Here is a 25,800-nt window from a genome sequence, read left to right as displayed (position 1 = left end):
ACCCCCCAGCTGCAGAGAGTTCAGGTGGAGAGGGAGTGGGTGTCCACCGGACAGACAAGAAGGAACAGGCAGGCCGTGCAGGAGTCCCCTGGGAGTGTGGCACTCACAAATTGGTATTCAGTGTTGAGTCCCAGTGAGGGTGTTGACACCATGGGGGAGTGCAGTCTGGAGCAAATCCACGGCACCGTGGGAGACTCGGCTGCACAGGGTCGGGGGGAGGGGGGGTACAAGAAATGCAGCTGTTATAGAGGATTCGAAAGTCCGGGGGATAGACAGGCATTTCTGCAACCGGCGACGTGAGTCCCACATGGTGTGTTGCCTCCCTGGTGCCAGGGTAAAGGACATCACTGAGAGGGTGCGGAACATTTTGAGGGGGGGCAGGGGAACAGCCAGAAGTCGTGGTCGATGTGGGAACCAATGACATAGGAAGGAAAGGGGTTGAGGTTCTGCAGCGTTTCAGGAGCTAGGGAGGAAGTTAAAAAGCAGGACCTCAAAGATAGTAATTTCTGGATTACTCCCAGTGTCTCGTGCTGGTGAGTGCAGGAATAGTAGGATAAGACAAGTTAATGCGTGGCTGGAGCAATGGTGCAGGAGAGAGGGCTTCAGGTTCCTGGGGCATTGGGACCAGTTCTGTCGGAGGGATCTGTTCAAGATGGACGGGTGACACCTCAACAGAACTGGGACCAGTGTCCTCATGGGGAGCTTAACTCGTGCTGTGGGGGAGGGTTAATATAATATAATTTGAATATAATGTGGGAAAATGTGAAGTCATCCACTTTGGGAGGAAAAATAAAAAAGCAAAATATTATTTGAATGGAGAAATACTACAAAATGCTGTGGTACAGTGGGATCTGGGTGTCCTCGTACATGACACACAAAAAGTCAACATACAGGTGCAGCAGGTAATCCGGAAGGCAAACGGACTATTGGCCTTTATTTCTCGGGGGATGGAGTATAAAAGCAGGGAAGTCATGCTACAACTGTACAGGGTGCTGATGAGACCACACCTGGAGTACTGCATACAGTTCTGGTGCCCTTATTTAATGAAGGACATACTTGCATTGGAGGCAGTTCAGAGAAGGTTCACGAGGTTGATTCCGGGTATGGAAGGGTTGTCTTATGAGGAAAAATTGAACAGGTTGGGTCTATACTCATTGGAATTCAGAAGAATGAGAGGAGATCTTCTTGAAACATACAAGATTCTGAGGGGACTCGATAGGGTAGATGCTGAGAGGATGTTACCCCTCATGGGGGAATCTAAAACCAGGGGGCATAGTCTCAGAATAAGGGGTGACCGGTTTAGACTGAAATGAAGTGGAATTTCTTCTCCCAGAGGATCGTGAATCTTTGGAATTCTTTACCCCAAAAAGCTGTGGAGGCTGAGTCATTGAATACATTCAAGGCTGAGTCAGACAAATTTTTAATCAGCAAGGGAGTCAAAGGATATGGGGAAAGGGCGGGAAAGTGGAGTTGAGGTAAAAATCAGATCAGGCATGGTCTCATTAAATGGTGGAGTCGGCTCGAGGGGCCGAATGGCCTACTCCTGCTCCTATCTCGATGGTCTTATGGTGAAAACTAATTTGGCAGGGGAATGGACACCAGGAGGAAATACTTGAGGGGCGAAACAAGATGCTCAGAGGACTGGGAGGGACACGTAGCACTAGATTAAAGAATAGTTCAGAAATAGGGATCAGTCAGGGGGAAAATGCGAGGCAGTTTAAGATGAGATTGTGGGAGTACCTTCATCACACGGACTGCAGCGGTTCAAGAAGGCGGCTCACCACCACCAGCAACACCCACATTCCATGAACGAATCAGAAAAAAGATTGGAGTGCATTTGCGTAAATTCACGTAGTGTGGTAAATAAGGTTGGTGAGCTGCAGGCTCAAGTCGCCACATGGGACAATGATATCGTGGCAATAACAGAGACCTGGCTCAAAGAAGGGGAGGATTACGTACTTAATATTCCTGGCTACAAGGTATTCAGGAGAAAGAGGGAAGGATAGAAAGGAGGGGGGACTAGCAGTGTTGATCAAAGAAACTGTTATAGCACTGGAAAGGGATGATGTTGTTGAGGGGTCAAAGACAGAATCTATTTGGTTCGAATTAAGGGACAATAGAGGAACTATTATGTTACTGGGTGTACACTACAGGCCACCAAATAGTGGGGAGGAGAGAGAGGAGAACATTTGCAGGCAAATTACAGAAAGATGCAAGAACTATAGGGCAGTAATAATGGGGGACTTCAATTATCCTAATATAGATTGGGATAGTAACAGTATAAAGGGCAAAGAGGGGGAGGAATTCCTGAAATGTGTTCCAGAGAGCTTTCTGGAACAGTGTGTTTCCAGCCCAACCAGGAAGGAAACAGTGCTGGACCTAGTTCTGGGGAATGAAGTGGGGCAGGTAGAGCATGTTTCAGTGGGGGAGCATTTGGGGAACAGTGATCATAATATCATTAGGTTTAGAATAGTAATGGAAAAGGACAAGGAACAATCAAATGTGAAAATGCTTAACTGGAGAAGGGCAAATTTCAGTCAGTTAAAAGAGATCATGCCCAGGTGGAGTGGAATCAAAAATCGGCAGGCAAAACGGTAATTGAACGATGGGAGGCCAGTAAGGAGAAGTCTGTTCGAGTGCAGAGTAGACACATCCCAATGAGGGGAAAAGGGCGTTACAAAGCTAGAGCTCCCTGAATGACTAAAGATATCGAGATTAAAATGAAACATAAAAAGGAGGCTTATGATGAATGTAAGGTTCATAATACAGTAGAGAACCAGGCTGAATAATGGAAGTACAGTGGAGACCTTGTTTAAAATAAAGGGAATAATAGGGGCAAAGAGAGAGGATGAGAATAGATTAGAGGCTAATATAAAAGGGAACCCAAAAGTCTTTCATAAACACACGAATAGTAAAAGGGTAGTCAAAGGAGATCTTCTTGTGCAGGCAGAGGATATGGCTGAGGTACTAAATGAATACTTTGCATCGGTCTTCACTGGAGAAGAGGATGCTGCCATTGTACCAGTAAAGGAGGAGGTGGTAGTGATGTTGGACAGGATAAAAATAGATAAAGAGGAGATACTTAAAAGATTGGCAGGGCTCAAAGTAGAAAAGTCACCTGGTCCAGATGGGATGCAATCCAAGTTACTGAGGGAAGTAAGGGTAGAAATTACAGAGGCTCTGGCCACAATCTTCTAATCCTCCTTCGATACGGGGATGGTGCTGGAGGATTGCAAATGTTACACCCCTGTTCAAAAAAGGGGCAAGGTATAAACCCGGCAATTCCAGGCAGTCAGCCCAACATCGGTGGTGAGGAAACTTTGAGGCAAAAATCCAGACAAAATTAATTGGCACTTGGAAGAGTATGGGCTAATAAATGAAAGTCAGCGTGGATTTGTTAAAGGAAAATCGAGTTTGACTAACTTGATTGAGTTCTTTGATGAAGTAACGGAGAGGGTTGATATTGTGTTTATGGACTTTAAAAGGCAATTGATAAAGTACCGCATAATAGACTTGTTCGCAAAATTAAAGCCCATGCGATTAAAAAGACAGTGGCAGCATGGATATAAACTTGGCTATGGGATAGAAAGCAGAGAGTACTGGTGACCGGTTATTTTTCAGACTGGAGGGAAGTATAGAGTGGTGTTCCCCAGGGGTCAGTATTCGGACCACTGCTATTTTTAATATATATTAGTGACCTGGACTTGGATCTAGAGGGTATAATTTCAAAGTTTGCAGATGACACAAAACTCGGAAAAGTAGTAAACAATGTGGAGGATAGTAACAGACTTCAGGGGGACGTAGACAGACTGGTGAAATGGGCAGACACATGGCAGTGAAATTTACTGCAGAGAAGTGTGAAGTGATGCATTTTGGTAAGAAGAATAAGGAGAGGCAATATAAACTAAATGGTACAATTTTAAAGGGGGTGCAGGAACAGAGAGAACTGGGGGTGTATATACATTAACCTTTGAAGGTGACAGGACAAGTTGAGAAGGCTCTTAATCAAGTCCAGGATCCCATATGCTTTATTAAGAGCATAGAGTACAAAAGCAAGGAAGTTAAGTTAAACCTTTATAAAACACTGGTTAGGCCTCAACTGGAGTATTGTGTTCAATTCTGGGCACCGCACTTCAGGAAGGATGGAAAGGCCTTAGGGTTCAAAAGAGATTTACTAGAATGGAACCAGGGATGAGGGACTTCAGTGATGTGGAGAGACTGAAGAAGCTTGGGTTGTTCTCCTTGGAGCAGAGAAGGCGAAGGGGAGATTTGTTAGAGGTGCTCAATATCATGAACGGTTTTGACAGAGTAAATATGAGAAACTGTTTCCAGAGGCAGAAGGGTCAGTCACGAGTGGGTACAGAGATAAAATGATTGGCAAAAGAACCAGAGGCGACATGAGGAAACATTTTTTTATGCAGCCAGTTGTAATGATCTGGAATACACTGCCTGAAAGGGTGGATGAAGCAGATTCAATTGTAACTTTCAAAAGGGAATTGGATAAATACTTGACTTGGAAAAAAATTGACAGGGCCATGGGGAAAGACCACTGCATCGCTGCAGTATTTTCTCTGAGTATGTTATCGGATACATGTTACAATACAGGAGCAAAATTAATCTCTGAGCATTAGCACATTGTGAGTGAAGAGGCAGTGAATGCTGTCAAGTGGCACTGTGTGGAGACATAAGGCATACTTACCTGGCAGGGGAGAATCTGTGATCCTGAAGGTGGATCTCCCAGGATGAGGCTAGCCCATTGCACGCGGGGTGCGCTGACGCCTGCGATGTCCCCAAATGCGGGATACTTAACTGCAAAATTTGTGGTAGTGGGGGACTGCGTTCGCGCTCTCCCCTGCATTGAAACTAAAAGTTTGATTTTCGATCCAGTCGTCCACCAATCGGATGGGAGGTGTTGTGTGTGTGTGTTGTGTGTGTGTGTGTGTGTGTGTGTGTACGTTGTGTCAGTCAGTGAGTCTCTCTCTCACTCAGAGGCTGCTGTGGAGGGAAAGCTTTTTAAAAAGAACTTTCATATTGAAAGAAAGATATGTCTCAAGCTGCTGGGCCCTGTCCATTGTCACATTAATGGCAGGGCGGGGCAGGACTGCTTTGACCAGGAGACCTGTTTTCTGGGTCGGAGGTGTGACATTCCAGTGGACCTGCTTTGTGCTGATTTCCCTCCCTCCCGTCCTTCTGAACACCTTTGCCGTTTTATCGAGGGCCAAAAGCCTGTGAAAGGGAAGGACCGGCCGGCCGTTTCCCTGCTGGTCGGTGCTGCCATTGGGGCCGGCGTGCATGTTCTCAGCCTCATGTACAGGTTCCTCAGGGAGGTCGAGGCAGGTCTAGTGGTTAGGACTGTAGGGTGCTTTGGGGTTGTTCTCACCCTATTGATCGGTGCAGATATCTGGTCCCCGGTCTAGCCAAGGAACACTTATACCTCACGGACCGGGGGTTCAGGAAGACAGGACTTTTGCTAACGCACCCGGTGATGGATCACGTAGCCGAATAGCACAGAGAACACACAAACTCGGTGTTTGAATTTAATTGGAATGTTGCTTTTATTATTCCATCTACACGAAGAAAATAACGATAAAAACGGTCCTACACAGTACATTGAGTTACACACACCCACTACAGTACCTTATCCCGCTGAACAATATGAAAGTTCTTTTTAAAAAGCTTTCCCTCCACAGCAGCCTCTGAGTGAGAGAGAGGCTGGTGGGGACCCTGGAGACACCTATCACACACACACACACACACACACGTATGGTTGGGGCTCACCATTCCTTTGCACTCTTCGGTCTGGCTGACCGGTTCTCTCACATTGGTTTCGTTGGAAGCTGCTCTCCTCCCTGGAGAGCTCAGGTGAAAAAAAAGAGCGAGCAGGAACGAAGAGAGAGAGAGAGAGAGAGAAAGAGCTGGAAAAGGGATAAGAGCTAAGAAGCAAGAGAGCAAGAACCAGAGACAGCAAACAAGAGCATAAATCAAGAGACCAAAAGCAAGAGAGCAAACAAGAGAGAGAGAGGTTTCGAACTTCCACTAAAAGACCCTTCTCTTACAATAGTTTTCGTTGTTAAATGAGGCACTCCATGTCTGTTTAACAGTTCTTACAAAGTTGTTAAGAGTCTTTAATGGTTTTTGATGGTCTCTCATCATGTTGCAATTGCTTCTCTCGATGGGCCATTGTTCTTCGAATTCATTCCGATCGTCGAGCACTTGCCACACAAGGCTCCCTTTTCACCCCACGTCCTCGCTGTCGATTTGGTTTTGCATCAGAATCGAGGCCATGTCTGGAGCAGTTGCCTCTCTCAATGACCGACTGCCTCTCGAATTAGTGCTGATCGTTGACCACCTGCTGTAGGTTTTGCATTGAAACAGAGACTGGTGACGTCTCACCGATCCTTCCATCTTAGGATTTTGGTCAATGGCCAAAGTTTTACAAACTCGGAAGAGGAGGAATTCTCAGAATTCTAATAGGAAGCAACCTTTCAAACTCGTTGAGACCTGGGTTCGAATCCCCGTCGGGGGGAGCGACTTTCTGGTGCAGATTAATTGGCACCATCAAAGAAAGTCTCCTTTCCTGAGCGCGATGTTACTTGCCACTTATGAGCCCAAGCCTGGATGTTGTCCAGGTCTTGCTGCATGCAGGCTCGGACTGCTTCATTATTTGAGGGGTTGCGAATGGAACTGAACACTGCAGTCATCAGCGAACATCCCCATTTCTGACCTTATGATGGAGGGAAGGTCATTGATGAAGCAGCTGAAGATGGTTGGGCCTAGGACACTGCCCTGAGGAACTCCTGCAGCAATGCCCTGGGGCTGAGATGATTGGCCTCCAACAACCACTACCATCTTCCTTTGTGCTAGGTATGACTCCAGCCACCGGAGAGTTTTCCCCCTGATTCCCATTGACTTCAATTTTACTCGGGCTCCTTGGTGCCACACTCGGTCAAATGCTGCCTTGATGTCAAGGGCAGTCACACTCACCTCACCTCTGGAATTCAGCTCTTTTGTCCATGTTTGGACCAAGGCTGTAATGAGGTCTGGAGCCGAGTGGTCCTGGCGGAACCCAAACTGAGCATCGGTGAGCAGGTTATTGGTGAGTAAGTGCCGCTTGATAGCACTGTCGACGACACCTTCCATCACTTTGCTGATGATTGAGAGTAGACTGATGGGGCGGTAATTGGCCGGATTGGATTTGTCCTGCTTTTTGTGGACAGGACATACCTGGGCAATTTTCCACATTGTCGGGTAGTTGCCAGTGTTGCAGCTGTACTGGAACAGCTTGGCTAGAGGCGCAGCTAGTTCTGGAGCACAAGTCTTCAGCACGACAGCTGGGATGTTGTCGGGGCCCATAGCCTTTGCTGTATCCAGTGCACTCAGCCGTTTCTTGACATCACGTGGAGTGAATCGAATTGGCCGATGACTGGCTTTCGTGATGGTGGGGATATCGGGAGGAGGCTGAGATGGATCATCCACTCGGCACTTAGAATCATAGAAGAATCATAGAAGTTACAACATGGAAACAGGCCCTTCGGCCCAACATGTCCATGTCGCCCAGTTTATACCACTAAGCTAGTCCCAATTGCCTGAACTTGGCCCATATCCCTCTATACCCATCTTACCCATGTAACTGTCCAAAATAGAATCATAGAAGTTACAACAGAATCATAGAAGTTACAACTTCTGGCTGAAGATGGTTGCAAACGCTTCAGCCTTGTCTTTTGCACTCACGTGCTGGACTCCGCCATCATTGAGAATGGGGATGTTTGCAGAGCCTCCTCCTCCCGTTAGTTGTTTAATTGTCCACGATTGGATGTGGCAGGACTGCAGAGCTTTGATCTGATCCGTTGGTTGTGGAATCGCTTAGCTCTGTCTATAGCATGTTGCTTCCGCTGTTTAGCATGCATGTAGTCCTGAGTTGTAGCTTCACCAGGTTGGCACCTCATTTTTAGGTACGCCTGGTGCTGCTCCTGGCATGCTCTTCTACACTCCTCATTGAACCAGGGTTGATCCCCTGGCTTGTTGGTAATTGTAGAGTGAGGAATATGCCGGGCCATGAGGTTACAGATTGTGCTGGAATACAATTCTGCTGCTGCTGATGGCCCACAGCGCCTCATGGATGCCCAGTTTTGAGCTGCTAGATCTGTTCTGAATCTATCCCATTTAGCACGGTGGTAGTGCCACACAACACGTTGGATGGTGTCCTCATTGCGAAGACGGGACTTCATCTCCACGAGGACTGTGCGGTGGTCACTCCTACCAATACTGTCATGGACAGATGCATTTGCGACAGGTAGATTGGTGAGGACGAGGTCAAGTAAGTTTTTCCCTCGTGTTGGTTCGCTCACCACCTGCCGCAGGCCCAGTCTGGCAGCTATGTCCTTCAGGACTCGGCCAGCTCGGTCAGTAGTGGTGCTACCGAGCCACTCTTGGTGATGGACATTGAAGTCCCCCACCCAGAGTACATTTTGTGCCCTTGCTACCCTCAGTGCTTCCTCCAAGTGGTGCTCAACATGGAGGAGGACTGATTCATCAGCTGAGGGAGGACGGTAGGTGGTAATCAGCAGGAGGTTTCCTTGCCCATGTTTGACCTGATGCCATGAGATTTCATGGGGTCCAGAGTCAATGTTGAGGACTCCCAGGGCCACTCCCTCCTGACTGTATATCACTGTACCGCCACCTCTGGTGGGTCTGTCCTGCCGGTGGGACAGGACATACCCAGGGATGGTGATGGAAGAGTCTGGGACGTTGGCTGAAAGATATGATTCTGTGAGTATGGCTATGTCAGGCTGTTGCTTGACTAGTCTGTGGGACAGCTCTCCCAATTTTGGCACAAGTCCCCAGATGTTAGTAAGGAGGACCTTGCAGGGTCGACTGGGCTTGGTGTTTTGCCGTTGTCGTGTCCGGTGTCTAGTGGTCCGATGCCGGGTGGTCCGTCCGGTTTTATTCTTATTATGACTTTTCGTAGCGAGATTTTACAACTGAGTGGCTTGCTAGGCCATTTCAGAGGGCAATTAAGAATCAACCACATTGCTGTGGGTCTGGAGTCACATATAGGCCAGACCGGGTAAGGGCAGCAGGCTTCCAAAACCCTGGTTAGACCGCACCTGGAGTACTGTGAGCAGTTCTGGGCACCGCACCTTCGGAAGGACATATTGGCCTTGGAGGGAGTGCAGCGTAGGTTTACTAGAATGATACCCGGACTTCAAGGGTTAAGTTACGAGGAGAGATTACACAAATTGGGGTTGTATTCTCTAGAGTTTCGAAGGTTAAGGGGTGATCTGATCGAAGTTTATAAGATATTAAGGGGAACAGATAGGGTGGATAGAGAGAAACTATTTCCGCTGGTTGGGGATTGTAGGAGTAGGGGGCACAGTCTAAAAATTAGAGCCAGACCTTTCAGGAGTGAGATTAGAAAACATTTGGAACTCACTTCCCCAAACGGCAATTGATACCAGCTCAATTGCTAAATTTAAATCTGAGATAGACAGCTTTTTGGCAACCAAAGATATTAAGGGATATGGGCCAAAGGCAGGTATATGGAGTTAGATCACAGATCAGCCATGATCTTATCAAATGGCGGAGCAGGCACGAGGGCTGAATGGCCTCCTCCTGTTCCTATGTTCCTAAAACACAAGACGTGTTAAAGGCTGGTTAAACTGTCGAAAGACGTTAATGTTTCAGAAGTGCATATTGTGAGTTGTGTGTCAAGCTGCTCCTGACTAGGCCCTGTCCATTGTCATGTTAATCCCAGGGCGGGGCGGGACTGCTTTGACCAGGAGACCTGTTTTCTTGGACGCAGGCGTGATATTCCAGGCCAGGTCAGGGAGGGACCTGCCACCCACGTGTGACATTCCAGGGAGGCACCTGCTTTGTGCTGATTCGAAACTACTACTATAGCGACAACTTGCAGTTCAATATTCCTACAACAGCGCGCGTGTATATATTACAACAACAACAACTGGAGGCGGGACATTTCCCTCGATATCATCGGATATAGGGTCCAATATTTGAGCAGAATTAATCTCTCAGAGCATCAGCACGTTGCGAGCGAAGGGACATTCTGATTTTTAAAACCTGCCGTTGCAACCGTAAGAGGCAGTGAATGCTGTCAAGTGGCACTGTGTGGCGACATAAGGCATACTTACCTGGCAGGGGAGAATCTGTGATCCCGAGGGTGGATCTCCCAGGACGAGGCTAGCCCATTGCACACGGGGTGTGCTGACACCTGCGATGTCCCCAAATGCGGGATACTCTCGACTGCAAAATTTGTGGTAGTGGGGGACTGCGTTCGCGCTCTCCCCTGCATTGAAACTAAAAGTTAGATTTTCGATCCAGTAGTCCACCAATCGGATGGGAGGCGTTGTTTTGTGTGTGTGTGTGTACGTTATGTCAGTCAGTCAGTCTCTCTCTCTCTCTCTCACTCAGAGGCTGCTGTGGAAGGAAAGGTTTTTAAAAAGAACTTGCATATTGAAAGAAAGATGTGTCTGAAGCTGCCGGGCCCTGTCCATTGTCACATTAATGGCAGGGCGGGGCAGGACTGCTTTGACCAGGAGACCTGTTTTCTGGGTCGGAGGTGTGACATTCCACTGATTTCCCACCCTCCCGTCCTTCCTTCTGAACACCTTTGCCGTTTAATCGAGGGCCAAAAGCCTGTGAAAGGGAAGGACCAGCCGGCCGGCCCCCTGCTGGTCGGTGCTGCCAGTGGGGCCGGTGTGCGTGTTCTCAGCCTCATGTCCAGGTTCCTCAGGGAGGTTGAGGCAGCTCCCCTGGTGGTCTAGTGGTTAGGACTGTAGGGTGCTTTGGGGTTGTTCTCACCCTATTGATCGGTGCAGATATCTGGTCCCCGGTCTAGCCAAGGAACACTTATACCTCATGGACCGGGAGTTCAGGAAGACAGGACTTTTGCTAACGCACCCGGTGATGGATCACATAGCCGAATGGCACAGAGAACACACAAACTCGGTGTTTGAATTTAATTGGAATGTTGCTTTTATTATTCCATCAACACGAAGAAAATAACGATAAAAACGGTCCTGCACAGTACATTGAGTTACACACACCCACTACAGTACCTTATCCCGCTAAACTAAGAGGCTGGTGGGGACCCTGGAGACACCTATCACACACACACACGTATGGTTGGGGCTCACCATTCCTTTACACTCTTCGGTCTGGCTGACCGGTTCTCTCACATTGGTTTCGTTGGAAGCTGCTCTCCTCCCTGGAGAGCTCGGGTGAAAAAAAAAGAGCGAGCAGGAACTAAGAGAGAGAGAGAAAGAGCTGGAAAAGAGATAAGAGCAAAGAAGCAAGAGAGCAAGAACCAGAGACAGCAAACAAGCGCAAAAAACAAGAGACCAAAAGCAAGAGAGCAAACAAGAGAGAGAGGGGTTTCGAGCTTCCACTTATATACTCCTCTCTTACAATAGTTTTCGTTGTTAAATGAGGCGCTCCATGTCTGTTTAACAGTTCTTACAAAGTTGTTAAGAGTCTTTAATGGCTTTTGATGGTCTCTCATCATGTTGCAATTGCTTCTCTCGATGGGCCATTGTTCTTCGAATTCATTCCGATCGTCGAGCACTTGCCACACAAGGCTCCCTTTTCACCCCACGTCCTCACTGTCGATTGGTTTTGCATCAGAACCGAGGCATGGCTCCGCCATGTCTGGAGCAGTTGCCTCTCTCAATGACCGACTGCCTCTCGAATTAGTGCTGATCATTGACCACCTGCTGTTGGTTTTGCATTGAAACAGAGACTGGTGACGTCTCACCTATCCTTCCATCTTAGGATTTTGGTCAATGGCCAAAGTTTTCCAAACTCAGAAGAGGAGGAATTCCCAGAATTCTTACAGGACGCAACCTTTCAAACTCGTTGAGACCTGGGTTCGAATCCCGGTCGGGGGGAGCGACTTTCTGGTGCAGATTAATTGGCAGCATCAAAGAAAGTCTCCTTTTCTGAGTGCGATGCTCCACCCTCACCACCACCGCCTTTTCCTCTCCTTGACAGACAGACAGAGAGTTCAGGAGCACGCACACTTTAATCTCGCAGTTTTCATTTGTACGCACAAAGACACGCAGACCCTGCTCGTTTAAAGTCAACGACGTCAAGGTATTTTGCAGTTTGAATTATATCGCTGCGAGGGAGCGAGGGGCACTCAGCCCAGGAGAAGAAAAGAATAGCAATGAGCTGAGAAAGTAAGTGCAATATATCAGCTTTATTCTGAGTAATAATCCATACACACGTAGAGAGACGCTGGGAAAGAGCTGTTTTTTCCTTTTGAATATCTCCCCAGAGGGAGGTGCACCGTTCCCAGAGACACTGCAATACTGGGTCGATGCGTGGAGTGGACGGAGCAAGCCCCTATTCCATCTCCCTGTTCCAAAAATCAATTTAATATATGGTCCCCAGATAGGGGACGTATCAGATATTAAACTGATAAGAACAGATTTTTTTTTTTTTTTTTTTTTTTTTTTTTCTGACACTCTGGGGTGCCTTATTGCCTTACAGATTCATTCCAGATTCCTTGCAGTGACATTACATCAAGCCAAAGCTCTACAAGCCAAAGCTCCACACTCTGCCCGAGGGGATTTCTCCCTGACTGCATCCCCCCGGCATACAATGGCAGGAAGGCTCCAAATGGTTGCCTTCCCCCACTTGACCACTTGATCTTAGCCAAAAGGCCGAGAAGCGATCACGCGCTCGATGTGAATTGATCTTGGGTCCTGTCTGCCCTCCGTCCTTTGACTCTGGCTGAATGTGTCTAAAGCAGTCTAGAACCACTGCCGTTCTCTCCCGCTCTGGGCACAATTTTGCCACCATTTCTAATTGCAACAGTGGATCGGCTTAAAGAAGTTGCCGCTTTTACCTTTCTCGCTCGGATTGCTTGAGAGATTTGTAAATTTGCCAGTAGTCCACCAATCAGATGGGAGAGGGTTGTGTCTCAACGGACCTCCGTCAGTCAGTCTCAGTCACTAACTAACTGCCGTGGAAGGAAACCTCTTTAAAGAAAACTAGTGACGTGATGTGACGTGTCTGAGTGAGATTACAACAGGCCAATTGAGAAAGAGGTGAGGTGCTGACAATCAGCAGCTTGTGTTTAAACATTCGTTCCACAGCAGGCAAGACCAATCAAAAGAAAATACTGCAGATGCCGGCTTGGCTGGCTGGCTGGGTGGAAATGGGAAATAAAAACTGAGTACAACAGAGCACCGAGTGAGACAGCTGAGAGTTTGGTGAGTGTGGGAGTTTGGTGAAGTGGGGGAAGGAGGTGCTGCTTTGTCTTGCTTTTCCTAACTTTTTCCGCAGAGCGGCGGCAGACCTGAGCAGCAGAAGACTGAGAGTGGGGAATAAAAGCAGCAGCAGACCTGCAACAAGAGAAAACTACTGTGCAACGTCACAGGTGAGGCAGGAGAGTCCGAGAGGTGAGCACAGTGTAAAAGGAGACAGAGAGCGGGAGGAGAGTCTGAGAGGTGAACGCAGTGTAAATCTAAGGCAAGTTATGGCAGCACAGCTCGCACCCGTGATATGTTCCTCCTGCCCCATATGGGAAGCCATGGACACTACCAGGGTCCCTGGCGACCATGTGTGCAGGAAGTGTGTCCAGCTGCAGCTACTGGCTAACCGCATTTCGGAGCTGGAGCTGCGGGTGGATTCACTGTGGAGCATCCATGATGCTGAGACTATTGTGGATAGCACGATCAGTGAGGTGGTCACACCGCAGGTAAAGATTACGCAGGCAGAAAGGAAATGGGTGACCGCCAGGCAGAATAAAAGGACTAGGCAGGTAGAGCAGGAGTCCCCTGGGGCCATCTCCCTCTCAAACAGATATACAGCTTTGGATACTGTTGGGGGAGATGGCTTATCAGGGGAAAGCAGCAAGAGCCAATTTCGTGGCACCACGGGTGGCTCTGCTGCACAGGAGGGGAGGAAGAAGAGTGGCAGGGCTATAGTGATAGGGGATCCAATTGTAAGGGGAACAGATAGGCGTTTCTGCGGCCGCAATCGTGACTCCAGGATGGTATGTTGCCTCCCTGATGCTAGGGTCAAGGAAGGTAGATCGAATCGGGCCAGGACCTACTCCGTTAATGGTAGGGCGTTGGGGAGAGTTATAGAACAAAGAGATCTAGGAGTACAGGTTCATAGCTCCTTGAAAGTGGAGTCACAGGTGGATAGGGTGGTGAAGAAGGCATTTGGCATGCTTGGTTTCATTGGTCAGAACATTGAATACAGGAGTTGGGATGTTTTGTTGAAGTTGTACAGGACATTAGTAAGGCCACACTTGGAATACTGTGTACAGTTCTGGTCACCCTATTATAGAAAGGATATTATTAAACTAGAAAGAGTGCAGAAAAGATTTACTAGGATGCTACCGAGACTTGATGGTTTGACTTATAGGGAGAGGTTGGATAGACTGGGACTTTTTTCCCTGGAGAGTAGGAGGTTAAGGGGTGATCTTATAGAAGTCTATAAAATAATGAGGGGCATAGATAAGGTAGATAGTCAAAATCTTTTCCCAAAGGTAGGGGAGTCTATAACGAGGGGACATAGATTTAAGGTGAGAGGGGAGAGATACAAAAAGGTCCAGAGGGGCAATTTTTTCACTCAAAGGGTGGTGAGTGTCTGGAACGAGCTGCCAGAGGCAGTAGTAGAGGCGGGTACAATTTTGTCTTTTAAAACGCATTTGGACAGTTACATGGGTAAGATGGGTATAGAGGGATATGGGCCAAGTGCAGGCAATTGGGACTAGCTTAGTGGTATCAACTGGGCGACATGGACATGTTGGGCCGAAGGGCCTGTTTCCATGTTGTAAACTTCTATGACTCTATGTCGCGGAGCAGCTCCAGGACATTCTGGAGGGGGAGGGTGAACAGCCAGTAGTCGTGATCCATATTGGTACCAATGACATAGGTAAAAAAAGGGATGAGGTCCTGCAATGTGAATTTAAGGAGTTAGGAGATAAATTTAAAAAGCAGGACTTCAAAGGTAGTGATCTCAGGATTACTACCAGTGCCATGTGCTACTATTTATAGGAACAAGAGAATAGACCGGATGAATGCGTGGCTGCAGGGATGGTGTAGGAGGGAGGGATTTCGATTCCTAGTTCTGGGAAAGGTGGGACCCGTACAAGCGGGACGGGTTACACCCGAGCAGGTCCGGGACCAATGTCCTTGCGGGGGTGTTTGCGAATGCTGTTGGGGAAGGTTTAAACTAGAATGGCAGGGGGATGGGAACCTGAGCGGGGAGTCAGAAGGGAGTAAAGTTGAGAGCAGCATGAGAGGGGAAGACCCAGGGGAAATTTACAATACAAATAGTACAAACAGTTGTTCAAGAACAAGTGAAAGGGAAAAGCGTATAGCAGCAGAAACAAAGTGTACATTAGGAACTACAGATAAAGTGAAAACTAGAAGACGTAAGGAGATTAACCCAGCACCAAAGCTGAAGGTCAGGCTAGGGTGTGTGGCCCAACTAAGAGATCTATATACAAATGCACAGAGTATATTAAATGAACTACAGGTTCAAATTCAAATTGGAAGGTATGACATGATAGCTATTACTGAGACATGGCTGCAGGATGGTCAGGATTGGGAACTAAATATACCAGGTTATAAAGTCTACAGGAGAGATAGGTAAAATGGAAGAGGGGGAGGAGTATCCTTAGTGATTAGAGATGAAATCACTTCAATGATAAAGGAGGATATAACGAGAGGTAAGCAGCCAACAGAGACCTTATGGGTTGAATTGAGAAATAGGAAAGGATCTAAGACTATGTGGGAGTTGCATATAGGACCCCTGGCAGCAGCTCTGAAGTGCTAGATTGTATAAATGCAGAATGAGACAAGCGTGTAACAAAGGCATAGTGGTCTTAATGGGGGAACTTCAACCTTCACATAGATTGGGAAAAGCAGACCAGCAACTGTCAGAAAGGTAGTGAATTTCTTGAGTGTGTCCGGGATAGTTTTCTACCTCGAGAATTTTCAGTTAATCAGAGAGAGCCAGCATGGATTTGTGAAAGGTACGTCGTGCTTGACAAACCTGAATGAATTTTTTGAAGAGGTGACTAAAGTAGTGGATAGGGGAATGTCAATGGATGTTATTTATATGGACTTCCAGAAGGCATTTGATAAGGTCTCACAGAAGAGACTGTTAGCTAAGATAGAAGCCCATGGAATCGAGGGAAAAGTACGGACTTGGTTAGGAAGTTGGCTGAGCGAAAGGCGACAGTGAGTATGGATAATGGGAAGGTACTCACATTGGCAGGGTGTGATTAGTGGAGTCCCGCAGGGATCTGTCTTGGGGCCTCAATTATTCACAATGTTTATTAACGACTTAGATGAAGGCATAGAAAGTCTCATATCTAAGTTTGCCGATGACACAAAGATTGGTGGCATTGTCAACAGTGTAGATGAAAACATAAAATTACAAAGCGATATTGATCGATTAGGTGAATGGGCAAAACTGTGGCAAATGGAATTCAATGTAGACAAATGTGAGGTCATCCACTTTGGATCAAAAAAGGATAGAACAGGATACTTTCTAAATGGTAAAAAGTTAAAAACAGTGGATGTCCAAAGGGATTGAGGGGTCCAGGTACATAGATCATTGAAGTGTCATGAACAGGTGCAGAAAATAATCAATAAGGCTAATGGAATGCTGGCCTTTATATCTAGAGGACTGGAGTACAATGGGGCAGAAGTTATGCTGCAGCTATACAAAACCCTGGTAAGACCGCACCTGGAGTACTGTGAGCAGTTCTGGGCACCGCACCTTCGGAAGGACACATTGGCCTTGGAGGGAGTGCAGCGTAGGTTTACTAGAATGATACCTGGACTTCAAGGGTTAAGTTACGAGGAGAGATTACACAATTTGGGGTTGTATTCTCTGGAGTTTCGAAGGTTAAGGGGTGATCTGATCAAAGTTTATAAGATATTAAAGGGAACAGATAGGGTGGATAGAGAGAAACTATTTCCGCTGGTTGGGGATTGTAGGAGTAGGGGGCACAGTCTAAAAATTAGAGCCAGACCTTTCAGGAGTGAGATTAGAAAACATTTGGAACTCACTTCCCCAAACGGCAATTGATACCAGCTCAATTGCTAAATTTAAATCTGAGATAGACAGCTTTTTGGCAACCAAAGATATTAAGGGATGTGGGCCAAAGGCAGGTATATGGAGTTAGATCACAGGTCAGCCATGATCTTATCAAATGGCGGAGCAGGCACGAGGGCTGAATGGCCTCCTCCTGTTCCTATGTTCCTAAAACACAAGACGTGTTAAAGGCTGGTTAAACTGTTGAACGACGTTAATGTTTCAGAAGTGCATATTGTGAGTTGTGTGTCAAGCTGCTCCTGACTAGGCCCTGTCCATTGTCATGTTAATCCAAGGGCAGGGCGGGGCGGGACTGCTTTGACCAGGAGACCTGTTTTCTGGGACGCAGGCGTGACATTCCAGGCCAGGTCAGGGAGGGACCTGCCACCCACGTGTGACATTCCAGGGAGGCACCTGCTTTGTGCTGATTCGAAACTACTACTATAGCGACAACTTGCAGTTCAATATTCCTACAACAGCGCGCGTGTATATATTACAACAACAACAACTGGAGGCGGGACATTTCCCTCGAAGGGCGACACGCAAACAACCATCGCCGGCACCGCATTGCTGCAGTATTTTCTCCGAGAGTATATCATCGGATATAGGGTCCAATATTTGAGCAGAATTAATCTCTCAGAGCATCAGCACGTTGCGAGCGAAGGGACATTCTGATTTTTAAAACCTGCCGTTGCAACCGTAAGAGGCAGTGAATGCTGTCAAGTGGCACTGTGTGGCGACATAAGGCATACTTACCTGGCAGGGGAGAATCTGTGATCCCGAAGGTGGATCTCCCAGGACGAGGCTAGCCCATTGCACACGGGGTGTGCTGACACCTGCGATGTCCCCAAATGCGGGATACTCGACTGCAAAATTTGTGGTAGTGGGGGACTGCGTTCGCGCTCTCCCCTGCATTGAAACTAAAAGTTAGATTTTCGATCCAGTAGTCCACCAATCGGATGGGAGGCGTTGTTTTGTGTGTGTGTCTGTACGTTATGTCAGTCAGTCAGTCTCTCTCTCTCACTCAGAGGCTGCTGTGGAAGGAAAGGTTTTTAAAAAGAACTTGCATATTGAAAGAAAGATGTGTCTGAAGCTGCTGGGCCCTGTCCATTGTCACATTAATGGCAGGGCGGGGCAGGACTGCTTTGACCAGGAGACCTGTTTTCTGGGTCGGAGGTGTGACATTCCACTGATTTCCCACCCTCCCGTCCTTCCTTCTGAACACCTTTGCCGTTTAATCGAGGGCCAAAAGCCTGTGAAAGGGAAGGACCAGCCGGCCGGCCCCCTGCTGGTCGGTGCTGCCAGTGGGGCCGGTGTGCGTGTTCTCAGCCTCATGTCCAGGTTCCTCAGGGAGGTTGAGGCAGCTCCCCTGGTGGTCTAGTGGTTAGGACTGTAGGGTGCTTTGGGGTTGTTCTCACCCTATTGATCGGTGCAGATATCTGGTCCCCGGTCTAGCCAAGGAACACTTATACCTCATGGACCGGGAGTTCAGGAAGACAGGACTTTTGCTAACGCACCCGGTGATGGATCACATAGCCGAATGGCACAGAGAACACACAAACTCGGTGTTTGAATTTAATTGGAATGTTGCTTTTATTATTCCATCAACACGAAGAAAATAACGATAAAAACGGTCCTGCACAGTACATTGAGTTACACACACCCACTACAGTACCTTATCCCGCTAAACTAAGAGGCTGGTGGGGACCCTGGAGACACCTATCACACACACACACACGTATGGTTGGGGCTCACCATTCCTTTACACTCTTCGGTCTGGCTGACCGGTTCTCTCACATTGGTTTCGTTGGAAGCTGCTCTCCTCCCTGGAGAGCTCGGGTGAAAAAAAAAGAGCGAGCAGGAACTAAGAGAGAGAGAGAAAGAGCTGGAAAAGAGATAAGAGCAAAGAAGCAAGAGAGCAAGAACCAGAGACAGCAAACAAGCGCAAAAAACAAGAGACCAAAAGCAAGAGAGCAAACAAGAGAGAGAGGGGTTTCGAGCTTCCACTTATATACTCCTCTCTTACAATAGTTTTTGTTGTTAAATGAGGCACTCCATGTCTGTTTAACAGTTCTTACAAAGTTGTTAAGAGTCTTTAATGGCTTTTGATGGTCTCTCATCATGTTGCAATTGCTTCTCTCGATGGGCCATTGTTCTTCGAATTCATTCCGATCGTCGAGCACTTGCCACACAAGGCTCCCTTTTCACCCCACGTCCTCGCTGTCGATTGGTTTTGCATCAGAACCGAGGCATGGCTCCGCCATGTCTGGAGCAGTTGCCTCTCTCAATGACCGACTGCCTCTCGAATTAGTGCTGATCATTGACCACCTGCTGTTGGTTTTGCATTGAAACAGAGACTGGTGACGTCTCACCTATCCTTCCATCTTAGGATTTTGGTCAATGGCCAAAGTTTTCCAAACTCAGAAGAGGAGGAATTCCCAGAATTCTTACAGGACGCAACCTTTCAAACTCGTTGAGACCTGGGTTCGAATCCCGGTCGGGGGGAGCGACTTTCTGGTGCAGATTAATTGGCAGCATCAAAGAAAGTCTCCTTTTCTGAGTGCGATGCTCCACCCTCACCACCACCGCCTTTTCCTCTCCTTGACAGACAGACAGAGAGTTCAGGAGCACGCACACTTTAATCTCGCAGTTTTCATTTGTACGCACAAAGACACGCAGACCCTGCTCGTTTAAAGTCAACGACGTCAAGGTATTTTGCAGTTTGAATTATATCGCTGCGAGGGAGCGAGGGGCACTCAGCCCAGGAGAAGAAAAGAATAGCAATGAGCTGAGAAAGTAAGTGCAATATATCAGCTTTATTCTGAGTAATAATCCATACACACGTAGAGAGACGCTGGGAAAGAGCTGTTTTTTCCTTTTGAATATCTCCCCAGAGGGAGGTGCACCGTTCCCAGAGACACTGCAATACTGGGTCGATGCGTGGAGTGGACGGAGCAAGCCCCTATTCCATCTCCCTGTTCCAAAAATCAATTTAATATATGGTCCCCAGATAGGGGACGTATCAGATATTAAACTGATAAGAACAGATACTACACTTGATCTTAGCCAAAAGGCCGAGAAGCGATAACGCGCTCGATGTGAATTGATCTTGGGTCCTGTCTGCCCTCCGTCCTTTGACTCTGGCTGAATGTGTCTAAAGCAGTCTAGAACCACTGCCGTTCTCTCCCGCTCTGGGCACAATTTTGCCACCATTTCTAATTGCAACAGTGGATCGGCTTAAAGAAGTTGCCGCTTTTACCTTTCTCGCTCGGATTGCTTGAGAGATTTGTAAATTTGCCAGTAGTCCACCAATCAGATGGGAGAGGGTTGTGTCTCAACGGACCTCCGTCAGTCAGTCTCAGTCACTAACTAACTGCCGTGGAAGGAAACCTCTTTAAAGAAAACTAGTGACGTGATGTGACGTGTCTGAGTGAGATTACAACAGGCCAATTGAGAAAGAGGTGAGGTGCTGACAATCAGCAGCTTGTGTTTAAACATTCGTTCCACAGCAGGCAAGACCAATCAAAAGAAAATACTGCAGATGCCGGCTTGGCTGGCTGGCTGGGTGGAAATGGGAAATAAAAACTGAGTACAACAGAGCACCGAGTGAGACAGCTGAGAGTTTGGTGAGTGTGGGAGTTTGGTGAAGTGGGGGAAGGAGGTGCTGCTTTGTCTTGCTTTTCCTAACTTTTTCCGCAGAGCGGCGGCAGACCTGAGCAGCAGAAGACTGAGAGTGGGGAATAAAAGCAGCAGCAGACCTGCAACAAGAGAAAACTACTGTGCAACGTCACAGGTGAGGCAGGAGAGTCCGAGAGGTGAGCACAGTGTAAAAGGAGACAGAGAGCGGGAGGAGAGTCTGAGAGGTGAACGCAGTGTAAATCTAAGGCAAGTTATGGCAGCACAGCTCGCACCCGTGATATGTTCCTCCTGCCCCATATGGGAAGCCATGGACACTACCAGGGTCCCTGGCGACCATGTGTGCAGGAAGTGTGTCCAGCTGCAGCTACTGGCTAACCGCATTTCGGAGCTGGAGCTGCGGGTGGATTCACTGTGGAGCATCCATGATGCTGAGACTATTGTGGATAGCACGATCAGTGAGGTGGTCACACCGCAGGTAAAGATTACGCAGGCAGAAAGGAAATGGGTGACCGCCAGGCAGAATAAAAGGACTAGGCAGGTAGAGCAGGAGTCCCCTGGGGCCATCTCCCTCTCAAACAGATATACAGCTTTGGATACTGTTGGGGGAGATGGCTTATCAGGGGAAAGCAGCAAGAGCCAATTTCGTGGCACCACGGGTGGCTCTGCTGCACAGGAGGGGAGGAAGAAGAGTGGCAGGGCTATAGTGATAGGGGATCCAATTGTAAGGGGAACAGATAGGCGTTTCTGCGGCCGCAATCGTGACTCCAGGATGGTATGTTGCCTCCCTGATGCTAGGGTCAAGGAAGGTAGATCGAATCGGGCCAGGACCTACTCCGTTAATGGTAGGGCGTTGGGGAGAGTTATAGAACAAAGAGATCTAGGAGTACAGGTTCATAGCTCCTTGAAAGTGGAGTCACAGGTGGATAGGGTGGTGAAGAAGGCATTTGGCATGCTTGGTTTCATTGGTCAGAACATTGAATACAGGAGTTGGGATGTTTTGTTGAAGTTGTACAGGACATTAGTAAGGCCACACTTGGAATACTGTGTACAGTTCTGGTCACCCTATTATAGAAAGGATATTATTAAACTAGAAAGAGTGCAGAAAAGATTTACTAGGATGCTACCGAGACTTGATGGTTTGACTTATAGGGAGAGGTTGGATAGACTGGGACTTTTTTCCCTGGAGAGTAGAAGTCTATAAAATAATGAGGGGCATAGATAAGGTAGATAGTCAAAATCTTTTCCCAAAGGTAGGGGAGTCTATAACGAGGGGACATAGATTTAAGGTGAGAGGGGAGAGATACAAAAAGGTCCAGAGGGGCAATTTTTTCACTCAAAGGGTGGTGAGTGTCTGGAACGAGCTGCCAGAGGCAGTAGTAGAGGCGGGTACAATTTTGTCTTTTAAAACGCATTTGGACAGTTACATGGGTAAGATGGGTATAGAGGGATATGGGCCAAGTGCAGGCAATTGGGACTAGCTTAGTGGTATCAACTGGGCGACATGGACATGTTGGGCCGAAGGGCCTGTTTCCATGTTGTAAACTTCTATGACTCTATGTCGCGGAGCAGCTCCAGGACATTCTGGAGGGGGAGGGTGAACAGCCAGTAGTCGTGATCCATATTGGTACCAATGACATAGGTAAAAAAAGGGATGAGGTCCTGCAATGTGAATTTAAGGAGTTAGGAGATAAATTTAAAAAGCAGGACTTCAAAGGTAGTGATCTCAGGATTACTACCAGTGCCATGTGCTACTATTTATAGGAACAAGAGAATAGACCGGATGAATGCGTGGCTGCAGGGATGGTGTAGGAGGGAGGGATTTCGATTCCTAGTTCTGGGAAAGGTGGGACCCGTACAAGCGGGACGGGTTACACCCGAGCAGGTCCGGGACCAATGTCCTCGCGGGGGTGTTTGCGAATGCTGTTGGGGAAGGTTTAAACTAGAATGGCAGGGGGATGGGAACCTGAGCGGGGAGTCAGAAGGGAGTAAAGTTGAGAGCAGCATGAGAGGGGAAGACCCAGGGGAAATTTACAATACAAATAGTACAAACAGTTGTTCAAGAACAAGTGAAAGGGAAAAGCGTATAGCAGCAGAAACAAAGTGTACATTAGGAACTACAGATAAAGTGAAAACTAGAAGACGTAAGGAGATTAACCCAGCACCAAAGCTGAAGGTCAGGCTAGGGTGTGTGGCCCAACTAAGAGATCTATATACAAATGCACAGAGTATATTAAATGAACTACAGGTTCAAATTCAAATTGGAAGGTATGACATGATAGCTATTACTGAGACATGGCTGCAGGATGGTCAGGATTGGGAACTAAATATACCAGGTTATAAAGTCTACAGGAGAGATAGGTAAAATGGAAGAGGGGGAGGAGTATCCTTAGTGATTAGAGATGAAATCACTTCAATGATAAAGGAGGATATAACGAGAGGTAAGCAGCCAACAGAGACCTTATGGGTTGAATTGAGAAATAGGAAAGGATCTAAGACTATGTGGGAGTTGCATATAGGACCCCTGGCAGCAGCTCTGAAGTGCTAGATTGTATAAATGCAGAATGAGACAAGCGTGTAACAAAGGCATAGTGGTCTTAATGGGGGAACTTCAACCTTCACATAGATTGGGAAAAGCAGACCAGCAACTGTCAGAAAGGTAGTGAATTTCTTGAGTGTATCCGGGATAGTTTTCTACCTCGAGAATTTTCAGTTAATCAGAGAGAGCCAGCATGGATTTGTGAAAGGTAGGTCGTGCTTGACAAACCTGAATGAATTTTTTGAAGAGGTGACTAAAGTAGTGGATAGGGGAATGTCAATGGATGTTATTTATATGGACTTCCAGAAGGCATTTGATAAGGTCTCACAGAAGAGACTGTTAGCTAAGATAGAAGCCCATGGAATCGAGGGAAAAGTACGGACTTGGTTAGGAAGTTGGCTGAGCGAAAGGCGACAGTGAGTATGGATAATGGGAAGGTACTCACATTGGCAGGGTGTGATTAGTGGAGTCCCGCAGGGATCTGTCTTGGGGCCTCAATTATTCACAATGTTTATTAACGACTTAGATGAAGGCATAGAAAGTCTCATATCTAAGTTTGCCGATGACACAAAGATTGGTGGCATTGTCAACAGTGTAGATGAAAACATAAAATTACAAAGCGATATTGATCGATTAGGTGAATGGGCAAAACTGTGGCAAATGGAATTCAATGTAGACAAATGTGAGGTCATCCACTTTGGATCAAAAAAGGATAGAACAGGATACTTTCTAAATGGTAAAAAGTTAAAAACAGTGGATGTCCAAAGGGATTGAGGGGTCCAGGTACATAGATCATTGAAGTGTCATGAACAGGTGCAGAAAATAATCAATAAGGCTAATGGAATGCTGGCCTTTATATCTAGAGGACTGGAGTACAATGGGGCAGAAGTTATGCTGCAGCTATACAAAACCCTGGTAAGACCGCACCTGGAGTACTGTGAGCAGTTCTGGGCACCGCACCTTCGGAAGGACACATTGGCCTTGGAGGGAGTGCAGCGTAGGTTTACTAGAATGATACCTGGACTTCAAGGGTTAAGTTACGAGGAGAGATTACACAATTTGGGGTTGTATTCTCTGGAGTTTCGAAGGTTAAGGGGTGATCTGATCAAAGTTTATAAGATATTAAAGGGAACAGATAGGGTGGATAGAGAGAAACTATTTCCGCTGGTTGGGGATTGTAGGAGTAGGGGGCACAGTCTAAAAATTAGAGCCAGACCTTTCAGGAGTGAGATTAGAAAACATTTGGAACTCACTTCCCCAAACGGCAATTGATACTAGCTCAATTGCTAAATTTAAATCTGAGATAGACAGCTTTTTGGCAACCAAAGATATTAAGGGATGTGGGCCAAAGGCAGGTATATGGAGTTAGATCACAGGTCAGCCATGATCTTATCAAATGGCGGAGCAGGCACGAGGGCTGAATGGCCTCCTCCTGTTCCTATGTTCCTAAAACACAAGACGTGTTAAAGGCTGGTTAAACTGTTGAACGACGTTAATGTTTCAGAAGTGCATATTGTGAGTTGTGTGTCAAGCTGCTCCTGACTAGGCCCTGTCCATTGTCATGTTAATCCCAGGGCGGGGCGGGACTGCTTTGACCAGGAGACCTGTTTTCTGGGACGCAGGCGTGACATTCCAGGCCAGGTCAGGGAGGGACCTGCCACCCACGTGTGACATTCCAGGGAGGCACCTGCTTTGTGCTGATTCGAAACTACTACTATAGCGACAACTTGCAGTTCAATATTCCTACAACAGCGCGCGTGTATATATTACAACAACAACAACTGGAGGCGGGACATTTCCCTCGAAGGGCGACACGCAAACAACCATCGCCGGCACCGCATTGCTGCAGTATTTTCTCCGAGAGTATATCATCGGATATAGGGTCCAATATTTGAGCAGAATTAATCTCTCAGAGCATCAGCACGTTGCGAGCGAAGGGACATTCTGATTTTTAAAACCTGCCGTTGCAACCGTAAGAGGCAGTGAATGCTGTCAAGTGGCACTGTGTGGCGACATAAGGCATACTTACCTGGCAGGGGAGAATCTGTGATCCCGAAGGTGGATCTCCCAGGACGAGGCTAGCCCATTGCACACGGGGTGTGCTGACACCTGCGATGTCCCCAAATGCGGGATACTCGACTGCAAAATTTGTGGTAGTGGGGGACTGCGTTCGCGCTCTCCCCTGCATTGAAACTAAAAGTTAGATTTTCGATCCAGTAGTCCACCAATCGGATGGGAGGCGTTGTTTTGTGTGTGTGTCTGTACGTTATGTCAGTCAGTCAGTCTCTCTCTCTCACTCAGAGGCTGCTGTGGAAGGAAAGGTTTTTAAAAAGAACTTGCATATTGAAAGAAAGATGTGTCTGAAGCTGCTGGGCCCTGTCCATTGTCACATTAATGGCAGGGCGGGGCAGGACTGCTTTGACCAGGAGACCTGTTTTCTGGGTCGGAGGTGTGACATTCCACTGATTTCCCACCCTCCCGTCCTTCCTTCTGAACACCTTTGCCGTTTAATCGAGGGCCAAAAGCCTGTGAAAGGGAAGGAC

At 47.4% G+C, this 25,800-nt stretch overlaps 5 non-coding genes and 1 pseudogene across 5 annotated transcripts; 4 read left to right on the top strand and 2 right to left on the bottom strand.

Moving 5' to 3' along the window:
* Positions 1–4,691: 4,691 nt before the first annotated feature.
* LOC137326006 (U1 spliceosomal RNA) lies at positions 4,692–4,855 on the top strand. Its single transcript, XR_010964063.1, has one exon. It is a non-coding gene; the product is annotated as a U1 spliceosomal RNA (small nuclear RNA).
* A 5,285-nt stretch (positions 4,856–10,140) lies between these two features.
* LOC137326067 (U1 spliceosomal RNA) lies at positions 10,141–10,306 on the top strand. The gene has a single exon (XR_010964084.1). It is a non-coding gene; the product is annotated as a U1 spliceosomal RNA (small nuclear RNA).
* A 1,987-nt stretch (positions 10,307–12,293) lies between these two features.
* On the bottom strand, positions 12,294–12,509 carry LOC137325890 (U2 spliceosomal RNA; annotated as a pseudogene).
* A 5,321-nt stretch (positions 12,510–17,830) lies between these two features.
* LOC137325664 (U1 spliceosomal RNA) lies at positions 17,831–17,994 on the top strand. The gene has a single exon (XR_010963910.1). It is a non-coding gene; the product is annotated as a U1 spliceosomal RNA (small nuclear RNA).
* Positions 17,995–19,977: 1,983 nt separating this feature from the next.
* Positions 19,978–20,168, bottom strand: LOC137325692 (U2 spliceosomal RNA). The gene has a single exon (XR_010963936.1). It is a non-coding gene; the product is annotated as a U2 spliceosomal RNA (small nuclear RNA).
* Positions 20,169–25,278: 5,110 nt separating this feature from the next.
* LOC137326071 (U1 spliceosomal RNA) lies at positions 25,279–25,442 on the top strand. Its single transcript, XR_010964088.1, has one exon. It is a non-coding gene; the product is annotated as a U1 spliceosomal RNA (small nuclear RNA).
* The last annotated feature ends 358 nt before the right edge of the window (positions 25,443–25,800 follow it).

Source organism: Heptranchias perlo, chromosome 9, assembly GCF_035084215.1.
Source record: "Heptranchias perlo isolate sHepPer1 chromosome 9, sHepPer1.hap1, whole genome shotgun sequence".
NCBI classification, from domain to species: domain Eukaryota; kingdom Metazoa; phylum Chordata; class Chondrichthyes; order Hexanchiformes; family Hexanchidae; genus Heptranchias; species Heptranchias perlo.
This window is presented reverse-complemented; position numbering and strand designations above follow the sequence as displayed.